Source organism: Leuciscus leuciscus, assembly GCF_965113295.1.
Source record: "Leuciscus leuciscus genome assembly, chromosome: 2".
Lineage (NCBI taxonomy): Eukaryota > Metazoa > Chordata > Actinopteri > Cypriniformes > Leuciscidae > Leuciscus > Leuciscus leuciscus.
Window position 1 is genome coordinate 62,453,369 of NC_138726.1, and position 10,989 is coordinate 62,464,357.

The following is a 10,989-nucleotide window of genomic DNA, read 5'->3' on the forward strand; positions in this document are numbered from 1 at the left end:
GAAGAAGGCTGTCCTGGAAAAAATATGCAAAAAAAGATCAGAAAAGGACTCAAACAATATGACGACGTCGAAAGCGAGGACGAGGATGACAACGAGGACGAGAACGACTATGACAACGAGGACGTGGGCGATGATGGCAACAATGACAACGAGTATGTGGACGACAATGACAACAACTACTAATTTGATGATGACAATACGAGCTACGATGATGACTGATTACAGCAGAGATGTTGATCTCCTGGACAGGGAAGGTGAAATCAATATAAAGGTGACATAGAGCACATAAAATTAATAATGCAGATTGGAATGCAACTGCTTGACTGTCATGTCATCTTAATACTCAATCAAATAAAATAAAATGTAACAAAATTACTGTTTCATATGAGTTTCATTTTTTATCAAGTGGGTCATGGCCAAAAGTGAATGTGAATAATGTTTGACTGATTGGCTAATGAAAGATCCATATGAAAGGAAGCGAATCTCAGATTAAATATTAATCTATTTATTTGCAAGTTTATTCAAAGGGGAGGCAGTTCACTTCTTATGTAATTCTACAAGTATAGCTCTTAAATATAAGCACAAAAGGCAAAAAAAAAAAAAGAAAAAGAAAAAAGAATTACAATAACAAAATTGGACAATTAGACGGATTCTAAATTACACAAAAATCAATACAATACAACAAATTACAAGAAGAAGATCTGACAAAGAAACAGGACAAACATTGAGTGCATTGACACGCACAAAAATATACTGAAAACTATAAAATATCTGCTCATTCATTATCTTGTTGGATTTCGATTGAAAGTGATAATCGGGTTACTTCATATTGTAAAATTACATGCTTGCTATAATTAATAATACAAAATTGTAGCATTTGGCACACTGGTAACAAGTATGAGACTTTCACTGATCTCATCCAGTGTTTAAACAAAGACAGAGAGGCTAGGGGAGAACTTTGGCATTAAACAAGTGCGAGCTGAAGGAAAAGTGGCATTCTTTCATGGTCCCTTTGCTTTCATTGAAGGATAGCAAAGTTTTGCCTGATAATGAAGTCTTGGAAAATGGAAAATGTGTTGTTTTTTTTTAGAGGCTTTTTTTGTAAGTGTTGCACTTTTCTTTTTCAGATCTCATTGTCGATAGCTTACTGACACTCTTGATCCGTTCACTGTGAGTTCCAGTGGGCGTATGTTCTCACTGAAATCTCGTCTATCTTTGTGTTTGCTAAATGCAAGGGGACTAAAGGACAAAGTAAAACACAAAGGTATATTTTTGTTTTGCAAGTGGCAGGAGTCACATTTGGTTTTTTTACAAGAGACTCACTCTACTGAAGAAGATTCTGCTTTTTGGAAGATACAGTGGGGAGAGACAATTTTGTTTAGTCATGGCTCCAATCGACCAGCAGGTGTCGCCATATGCCTTAACAATTGCCCTGGGAAGATTGAGACTTTTCAGTCTGATGCTCATGGTCATTGGTCTTACTGCTGTGGTGAACAGTGAAGGTACTTTTCTTATGTTAGTTAATGTTTATGGGTAAAAGAAGATTTTATTTTCTAATATTACAGATGTTGTCACACAGCTTAAATCGAAATTTCAAAAAAAAATTGTACTAATTGGAGGTGATTTAAATCTAGCACCAGATGAGTGGCTGGACAGATCTCCTTCTAGTAATACAAGTCACCATTTTAATAACATTATTCAGGAGTTTTGCCTGTCGAATTCCCTTAATGACATCTGGAGGTTAAAGCATCCTAATGAGACTCAGTTTTCCTGGGTCAAACCTAATGGATCCTCTAAGTCACGGATAGACTTTTGTCTTATTACTGAGGAACATTATGAGTTTGCCACTAACGTTTCCATTTCTGCCACACCATTGACAGATCATTGCCTTATTTTATTAATTTTGACGCCAACAATAAAACATACCTTTAGAAAAGATAACTGGAAGTTTAATGCGGAACTTTCAAAGGATAAAGATTTTTTGATTATTGAGATTAAAGATGACCTCACCTTAACTTCTAATCGGAATAAATGGAAATATTTTAAATTCAAAACAAGGGAAGTTTCAATTCGGTTTGGTAAACAAAAAAACAAGGAACAGAAGCAAAGAGATAATCCAAGAAATTAATATCTGTTGTAGTACACAGTAATTTATAAACATCATCTTGAGTCATTTCCTATCTCTTCAAGCTAAATTAGATCATTTGTATTTAATGAAAGCACAAGGAGCCTTTGTAAAGTCTTGTGCAAAATGGTTGGAGGAAGGAGAGAAGAATACAGCTTTTTTTTTTTTTGGTCAATTAGAAAAGAGGAGACAGGAAAGCAATGCTGTGAATAGTTGTATTGTTAATGAGAAGGTATTCACAGACCCCAAATTAATATCTGAGGAAGTATACTCATTATATACTCATTTATTATTCTTCATATTCTGTCAAAAATGGCCAATAATTTCTAGAAAAGATGCAATATTTTATTACGCAGATTGATATTGAATTTAAAGAAAGCTGTGATGTAGACCTGAGATTGGCGGAAACAGATTCTGCTATTAAAAAAATGCCTTTAGGTAAATCTCCTGGTCAGGATGGTCTGACTGCAAATTCTGGGAAGATATAAAATATTTGTTGTTTAAAGCTTTAAAGGAACGTTTTGAATCTAACTCTTTACTTCCAACTATGAAACAGGGGTTGATCATTCTTATCCCAAAGTCAGGCAAAGACAAAATAATGATTGATAATCTGAGACCGATTACACTACTCAATGTTGATTATAAAATCTGCTATTGCAAACAGGCTAAAATTGAGGTTAAGTCAAGTTATAAGTGAAACCCAATCTGGTTTTATTAAAGGAAGGTTAATACACAACAATATTATACTTATTTTTGATTTAATTATGCACATTTGATTAAGGATGATGGGTTTGTTTTGTTTCTTGATTTCTATAAGGCATTCGATACTGTAGAACATAAATTCATTTTACAAGCACTGAAGTTTTTTGGATTTGGTTATAAATTTGTTAAATTGATAGAGATGTTGTATAAAGATATTAATAGTTCAGTATCGCTTCCATGTAGGACTTCTAAGCGTTTTAACATCAACAGAGGTATTAGACAAGGAGATCCGACAAGTCCGTATTCGTTTATTTTACAGTTTTTTACGATTGCTATGACAGATTTTTCAATACTTTTAACAATTTTCCAAAACTCTTAACACAGTTAGCACTTCATCCGTCTGTGTAAGCTATACTATTAACACATTTCTTGTTGCTTTAACACAAAATGCATACAATTAACACAAATTTAAAATGCTCAGACTTCTTTTACACACAAGCTCAAACAAGACCAAAACAATGGATTTTTACTGCCAAATTTACCAATACTTTAACACTGTATGTCAGAACAGATAACACCCTGTTCTAAACCTAACCTTACAGGCTAAAGCCAAGGTAAACAGCTGTTTATATTGTGAATTGAAAGTGAAGTGAATTTTATTCCATTGCTAGTGAGAAACAGCTGATTGAAGTTATGCAAATATGGGACAATGTGGCATTCCACCATTCCCGTCTAGTCACAGCCTGGTTTGACGCCCATCAGAGGATGATGTCCATTTTCCTTGCCCCTTACTTCCCTTAACTAAACCCCATTGAGGAGTTTTCTCAGCCTGGAGATGAAAGGTTTTTGACCATCGTCCACAGGACCAAATGTCCCTCCTGTATGCAAAAGTTGCAGCATACCAAGACATCACAGCTGAACACTGCCAGGGGTGGATAACGTATGTTACTGTAAAAGATTCTTCCCAAGATGCCTTGCCAGGGAAGATATCAGGTGTGATGTGGATGAGAACATGTGGACAAATGCAGAAGACCGGGCAGATTAGAAGATTACTCTTTTTTTTCTTTTTCTTTTTTTACAGTATTCTTCTGGTGTTTTTTCTGTTCGTATATTTAGTATTTTCACATAATAAATGGCAGCTATATTGCATATTTGTGTTATCTTGCAGTAATGTCCTTTTGCAAATAAAGTCTGTATTGCAGCAATTCTGTCTCTGTCTTCGTTTTTTCATAAACTGTACATTCTATAAAGCTACTGTCACAGGTCGGGGTGGGCCGAGCCAGACTGCACCCACCCCTGGAGACCGGGTACCACCTCGAGGAGCGTGCCAAGGAACAAGACGGACAAGAGGAGTAAGGAATAACAATTTCTTTATTAAGTTAAAAGCAAAATTTGAAAAGTCCTAATTAAAATCTTCCTTCTGGTCGCCAGTGGCAATTCGATGGCCCCTCCTGGGCCAAGGAGGACGGGATGCTCGTGACAGCCCTGCAGCTCGTTGGAGAGGGATCGGAGGGGGACTCACACCGTCAGGGAGGTCACTGGGTAAGTACTCACGGCGAGAATGGAGCTGGCCCCGGGTGCTGCCCCGAGGTAAGTATCCAGAGAGTGATGGTCTCCACTCGGACGGATCACAGGGTGGCGAGCGGGCCGGGCCAGGAGGAGAAACAGGTGAGTATATTCCGACAGATGTCCTCTGGGCCACGCCAAGTGAGACGGGGACCTCGAGCCGGGACGGGAGAGAACCTTGAACAACCGGGCGACACTTCGATCGAGGTAAGTGCCACAGCTATTCGCTTTCCTTCTCAACAGCGGCAGCCGCTTGTAACGTAAGCACGGAGGGCCACCAGGCCAGAGGACACTTTAAGTGAGACACTCCCTCTTTGCTGTGCACTGCAACGATACAACAGGGTTCGTCAGTCAACAGTATGCGAACACTTGACAAGGATACTTCTCTTTCTGAACAGGACGGGGGCTTCGATGGGGCATGTGGAGACCACCAGACGGGGAGGACACTTTGAGCAGGACACTCCACTTCAACAGTGCGCTGTAACCAGGTAACAAGTCAAGTCAAGTCAAGTTTATTTGTATAGCGCTTTTCACAATACAGATTGCATCAAAGCAGCTTCACAGTATTAAATTAAAATAATACAACAAAGTTTGTTTCAAGAGGAATTTATTGATTGATAAAATTAAATTAGATATCCCCAAAATATCCCCAACTGAGCAAGCCAAAGGCAACAGTGGCAAGGAACCGAAAAACTCCATCAAGTGACCTAATGGTGTCCTAAAACTCCATCAGGTGCCTTAATGGAGAAAAAAAACCTTGGGAGAACCCAGGCTCAGTCGGGGGCCAGTTCTCCTCTGGCATTGGATAGAGGCCGGATTGTAGTTTGAACTGTAGGATTATATGAATGCCTGGCTGAAGAGATGCGACTTTAATCTAGTTTTAAACTGGGAGAGCGAGTCTGAGCAACGAACAGTATCAGGAAGACTATTCCAGAGTTTTGGAGCCAAATGTGAAAATGCTCTCCCTCCCTTGGTGGTTCTGGATATCCTAGGTATGACCAAAAGCCTTGAATTTAGTGATCTCAAAGAGCGCGATGGATTATAGGGCGATAGAAGATCCGTTAAATAGACTGGAGCTAAGCCGTTTAGGGCTTTATAAGTCAGTAGCAATACCTTGTAATTAATACGGAACTTTATAGGTAACCAATGCAGTGATGATAAAATCGGTGTTATATGATCATATTTTCTTGATCTCGTAAGAACTCTAGCGGCGGCATTTTGGACTAACTGTAGCTTGTTTATTGAGGATGCAGGACAACCAGCTAATAAAGCATTACAGTAATCCAGTCTCGAGGTCATGAATGCATGAACTAACTTTTCTGCATCAGAAACTGATAGCATATTACGTAGCTTAGCAATGTTTCTAAGGTGGAAAAAGGCTGTTTTTGTAACATAAGAAATATGATTTTCAAAAGACAGGTTGCAATCGAGTATAACACCCAGGTCTTTTACTGTAGAGGATAAAGTAACAGGACATCCTATGATGTTAAAGTTGTATTGTGCGAGGTTTTGTGGGCGGTTTTTTGAACCGATAAGTATTACCTCTGTCTTGTCTGGATTTAATAAAAGAAAATTACGTGTCATCCAATCTTTTATATCTTTAACACACTCTGTCAATTTGGAAAATGTAGCGTTTTCATCCGGCCGTGATGAAATATATATTTGAGTGTCATCAGCATAACAATGGAAACTAATTCCATGTTTCCTTATAATATTTCCAAGTGGCATCATATATATTGAAAATAACAGAGGGCCTAATACAGATCCCTGCGGCACTCCATAGTTTACTGGAGTTATGATCGATTTTTCTCCATTTAAATAGACAAAATGGTAGCGGTCAGATAGGTATGATTTGAACCAGCTTAGTGCTTGTCCTTGAACACCAGTATAATTTTGTAGTCGATCTAAGAGTATTGTGTGATCTATAGTATCGAACGCAGCACTAAGATCAAGTAAAACTAGTATTGAGATACAGCCTTGGTCAGAAGCTAAAAGTAAATCATTTGTGATTTTAACGAGCGCAGTTTCAGTGCTATGATGCGGTCTGAATCCAGACTGAAACTTTTCATAGATATCATTTTGTTGCAAGAAAGAGCCCAGTTGAGCGGACACCACTTTTTCTAATATTTTAGACATAAATGGAAGATTTGAAATGGGTCTATAATTTGCTAGATTATTATGATCTAATTGTGGTTTCTTAATGAGAGGTTTTATAACTGCCAGTTTAAATGTTCTTGGAACATGACCTAAAGATAAAGACGAGTTAATAATATTGAGGAGAGGCTCTTCCACTACAGATAACACTTCTTTCAGTAGTTTAGTTGGTATAGGATCTAATAAACATGTTGTTGTTTTAGATGAAGTGATAAGTTTATTTAACTCTTTTTGTTCTATAGTTGTAAAGCACTGTAATTGTTCTTTCGGGGTGATAATTGAAGCTGAATTGTAAGGCGCGATTGAAGATTGAACGTTTATAATTGTGGTTCTGATGCTTTCTATTTTCTCAGTGAAGAAGTTCATGAAATCATTACTACTGAACTGTAACGGGATATTTTGTTCGGGTGACGTCTGTTTATTTGTTAGTCTAGCCACGGTGTTAAATAGAAACCTTGGATTGTTTTGGTTGTTTTCTATTAGTTTGCGGAGGTGCTCAGCCCTGGCCGCTTTTAGGGCCTTTTTATAACGTGACATACTGTCTTTCCACGCGATTCTAAAGACCTCTAAATTAGTTTGTTTCCATTTACGCTCTAAAATACGGGTTTCTCTCTTTAAAACATGCGTAGTATTGTTATACCATGGTGCTTTATTTTTCTCTCTGACCTTTTTTAATTTAATAGGTGCAACCACATCCAATGTTCTAGAGAGAATGGTGCTCATAGTGCTAGTTAGTTCTTCTAGTTCATCTGTTTGTTTGGGTTCAGGCAGCAGCTGAGACAGATTAGATAAGCAATTTGAGAAATTATCTATGGTGGATGGGAGGATTGTTCTGCCTGGTTGATAACGCGACGCCGCATGACATATTACAGCAGTACGTAATATGCAAGTTACCATGTAGTGATCAGTGACTTCATCACTTTGTGGAATGATATCTATATCGGTTGGATCGGTTCCGTGTGATATAATTAAATCGAGTGTATGATTAAGACGATGAGTTGGTCCGGTGACGTTTTGCTTGACCCCAAATGAATTTAATAAATCTGTAAACGCAGCTCCTAACGCATCATTTGGATTATCTACGTGTATGTTAAAATCTCCAACAATTAATGCTTTATCGACATTGACTAATAGGTCTGAGAGAAAATCTGCAAACTCTTTTAGGAAATCAGCGTAAGGCCCTGGCGGTCTATATACGGTAGCCAAGGCTAGAGATAATAGGGATGTTTTTCTAACATCTAAGAGCGTAACATTTAGTACAAGTACTTCAAATGAAATAAACTTATAACCCGTTTTCTGAGTAACATTTAGAATATCTTTATAAATGGTTGCAACACCTCCGCCACGGCCAATCAGACGGGGCTCATGCTTATAACAGTATCCAGGAGGAGTAGACTCATTAATACCGAAATAATCATTTGGTTTAAGCCAGGTTTCAGTAAGGCAAAGTACATCGAAGCTATTATCTGTGACTATTTCATTTACAATAACTGCCTTAGGTGTGAGTGATCTAATGTTTAGAAGACCTAGCTTTAGAAATAGTTTTTGTTTACTAATAGCAACATTTTCTGTTTTAATAACAATTAGATTTTTCCTAGATCCTGCATTAGATTTATTATTTGATCTCACTAAACGAGGAATAGACACGGTTTCTATGCAATGTTCTACACTAGTATTTATATCAGTTGAATTGGTGCAGCAGAGACTATGATTTGGACTTTTGGTTACTAGTCAAAGGGTATTTAACATTTTGGAGATGTTATCTGACAGAAGATCCGCTCCGAATCTGCTTGGGTGTAAGCCATCAGCACGGAAAAGCCTAGGACGCTCCCAAAACAGATTCCAATTATTTACAAAGAGCAGTTTCTGCTCATTGCACCATGACATTAACCATTCATTTAGCGCAAATAATCTGCTGAACTTTTCATGCCCTAGTCGGTACGTGGGAAGCGGTCCTGACACAATGATCGTTGTTTCAGGCGATGTGCTGCGTACCGTATCGATTAGATTCCTGAAGTCTTTCTTCAGAATCTCCGTCTGGCGCAGGGTTTAACTATTCAACCATCTCCGAACGTTCAGTTGAAATACCTTCTCTCTTCCTGCACAGGACAGGAGCTTTCGTTGGAGCGAGTGAAGACCACCAGGCAGGAAGGATGCTTTAAGCGAGTCGCTCCGCTTCAGCTGTACACTGTAACACTTCAACAGGATTCAACCATTCAACAGTAGATGAAACATTCGGCTGCAATACCTTCTCTCGTTCTGTACAGGGCGGAGGCTTCCAGTGGAGACAGGTGGGGACCACCAGACGGAGAGGACACTTCAAGGGAGACACTCCACTTAACTGTACACTGTAACCAGGTAACAGGATTCAACTTCCCAACAGCATATGGAACGTTTCAATTACAATACCTTCTCTCTCTTTCTGAACAGGACAAGCCTTCAATGGGACATGTAGAAACCACCAGACGAAGAGGACACTTGAGCGGGACACTCCACTTCGGCTGTGCACTGTAACCAGGTAGCAGGGTTTAACTGTTCAACAGTGTATCAAACGTTCATTCAAATACCTTTTCCTTTTCCGAACAGGACAGCGACTTTCAATGGGACATGCGGAGACCACCAGACGAAGAGGACACTGAGCGGGACACTCCACTTCGGCTGTGCACTGTAACCAGGTAGCAGGGTTTAACTGTTCAACAGTGTATCAAACGTTCATTCAAATACCTTTTCCTTTTCCGAACAGGACAGCGACTTTCAATGGAACATGTGGAGACCACCAGACGAAGAGGACACTTGGGCAGGACACTCCACTTCGGCTGTGCACTGTAGCCAGGTAGCAGGGTTTAACTGTTCAACAGTATATCAAACGTTCATTCAAATACCTTTCCCTTTTCCGAACAGGACAGCGACTTTCAATGGAACATGTGGAGACCACCAGACGAAGAGGACACTTGAGCGGGACACTCCACTTCGGCTGTGCGCTGCAACAATGTAACAGGAATTAATAGATCGGCAGCATTAACAGAGCGGGGCTGTCTCAAATAGTAAGTTGGGCGCTTGATGTGACAAACCCTGTTCAGAAACAGCGGGTGAAAGACTATAGAGGAGAGTGCACAGCAGACTATTAATACTTCTCCACACGATAAACCTCACTCCATCACACAAACCATGTGAATTGTCACTTCAGGCACTGCATTCCACTCGCACACCGTGCATTCGGGCCAGCACTCGCCCACCGGTCTTTCTCCCACCAGATAAACGCTCGTCTCTCACAAGGGCTCAACTTCTCTCCAGAGACAGCAGAAAACGGGTACAGCAATCATCACATCCAGCAAGGGGAGGACAAAGTTAGAGACAGATCAACAATTCACTCGGTGTACTGGTTCACTCGTGCCACACACTTTCCAAACTCTCAACACCACTTCAGTGTTAGTGCATATAAACAACGGATCTGATACTCATCACTTTGCGTCTTTCCCACCGCTGACAATATTCCTTGGGTTTCTGTTGACAAACACTTCACTCTCCTCTGTCCATTTCTCAGCTTCAGTCTTCGCTCATTTCACAGCCCAGCCTCCAATCCAAACAACCCGCCGAAAAGAACACAGTATCTCACGAAAAGAGAACCACCCTCACGGGAGGAGAACCACACAGCAGTCTGCTTCCTCTCTCTTTTTAAAGCCCCATCTGAATCTGTGTTCCTCTCCCAACGCTCTCTGTTAATTACTCCACACCTGCGGTCAATTGGGCCATTAGCCTCACTGCCATAGCAACAGATTTGCGGTGTAATGAGACGGGCATCCACAGGAGGTCTCCAAATAGCACTGCATTCACGAGGGTTTTTAATCTCTTTTCTAATTATTTTTGTCACCCCGTGACACTACTCTGAGATGGTCATTCATTTTTTGTATTGAATTTCTGCAGCAAAAGAAACTAAATGCATGCATTTACTAAACCCAACAAAACAAAAATGTAGAGAGGCTTCAAAAGAAACTACAGTGCAAAACACAATCTATGATCAATACAATATACTGTCTATTGTATAAGGGCATAACTGACACATCAAATAATGCAGTTTCTGTAATTTCAGCTGATGATAGTGTTGTTTTGTCATTGTGTTATGATTGACTAAATGTTCCTGTCGGAAGAGAACATATGTTAGTGTTTTGAATAATTATTTGATTTTGAAACATGTTTGCAGTGTTTTGTTAGACATAGTGTATTGTGTATTAGTTTTGGAGTTTAGTTTACAATGTGTGATTTTGAGCATGAAATTAACCGTTTTGTTGTAGGTGTGTTGGTGCGTTAAGAGTTTAGGAAACTTGTTAAATGTATTGAAAAAACTGTCATAGCGATTGTAAAAAACTGTAATAGCTGAACTTTTGCCAATTTATGTGAAAAATAGTGTAAGACTGAAAATACTGGTTGAGGCCTGATTTATG

General features: G+C 39.3%; 1 long non-coding RNA gene across 1 annotated transcript; it reads left to right on the top strand.

Moving 5' to 3' along the window:
- The first annotated feature begins 4,080 nt into the window (after nt 1–4,080).
- On the top strand, nt 4,081–10,402 carry LOC309492550. Its single transcript, XR_014203572.1, has 3 exons — nt 4,081–4,179; nt 4,259–4,888; nt 8,594–10,402. It is a non-coding gene; the product is annotated as an uncharacterized lncRNA (long non-coding RNA).
- The last annotated feature ends 587 nt before the right edge of the window (nt 10,403–10,989 follow it).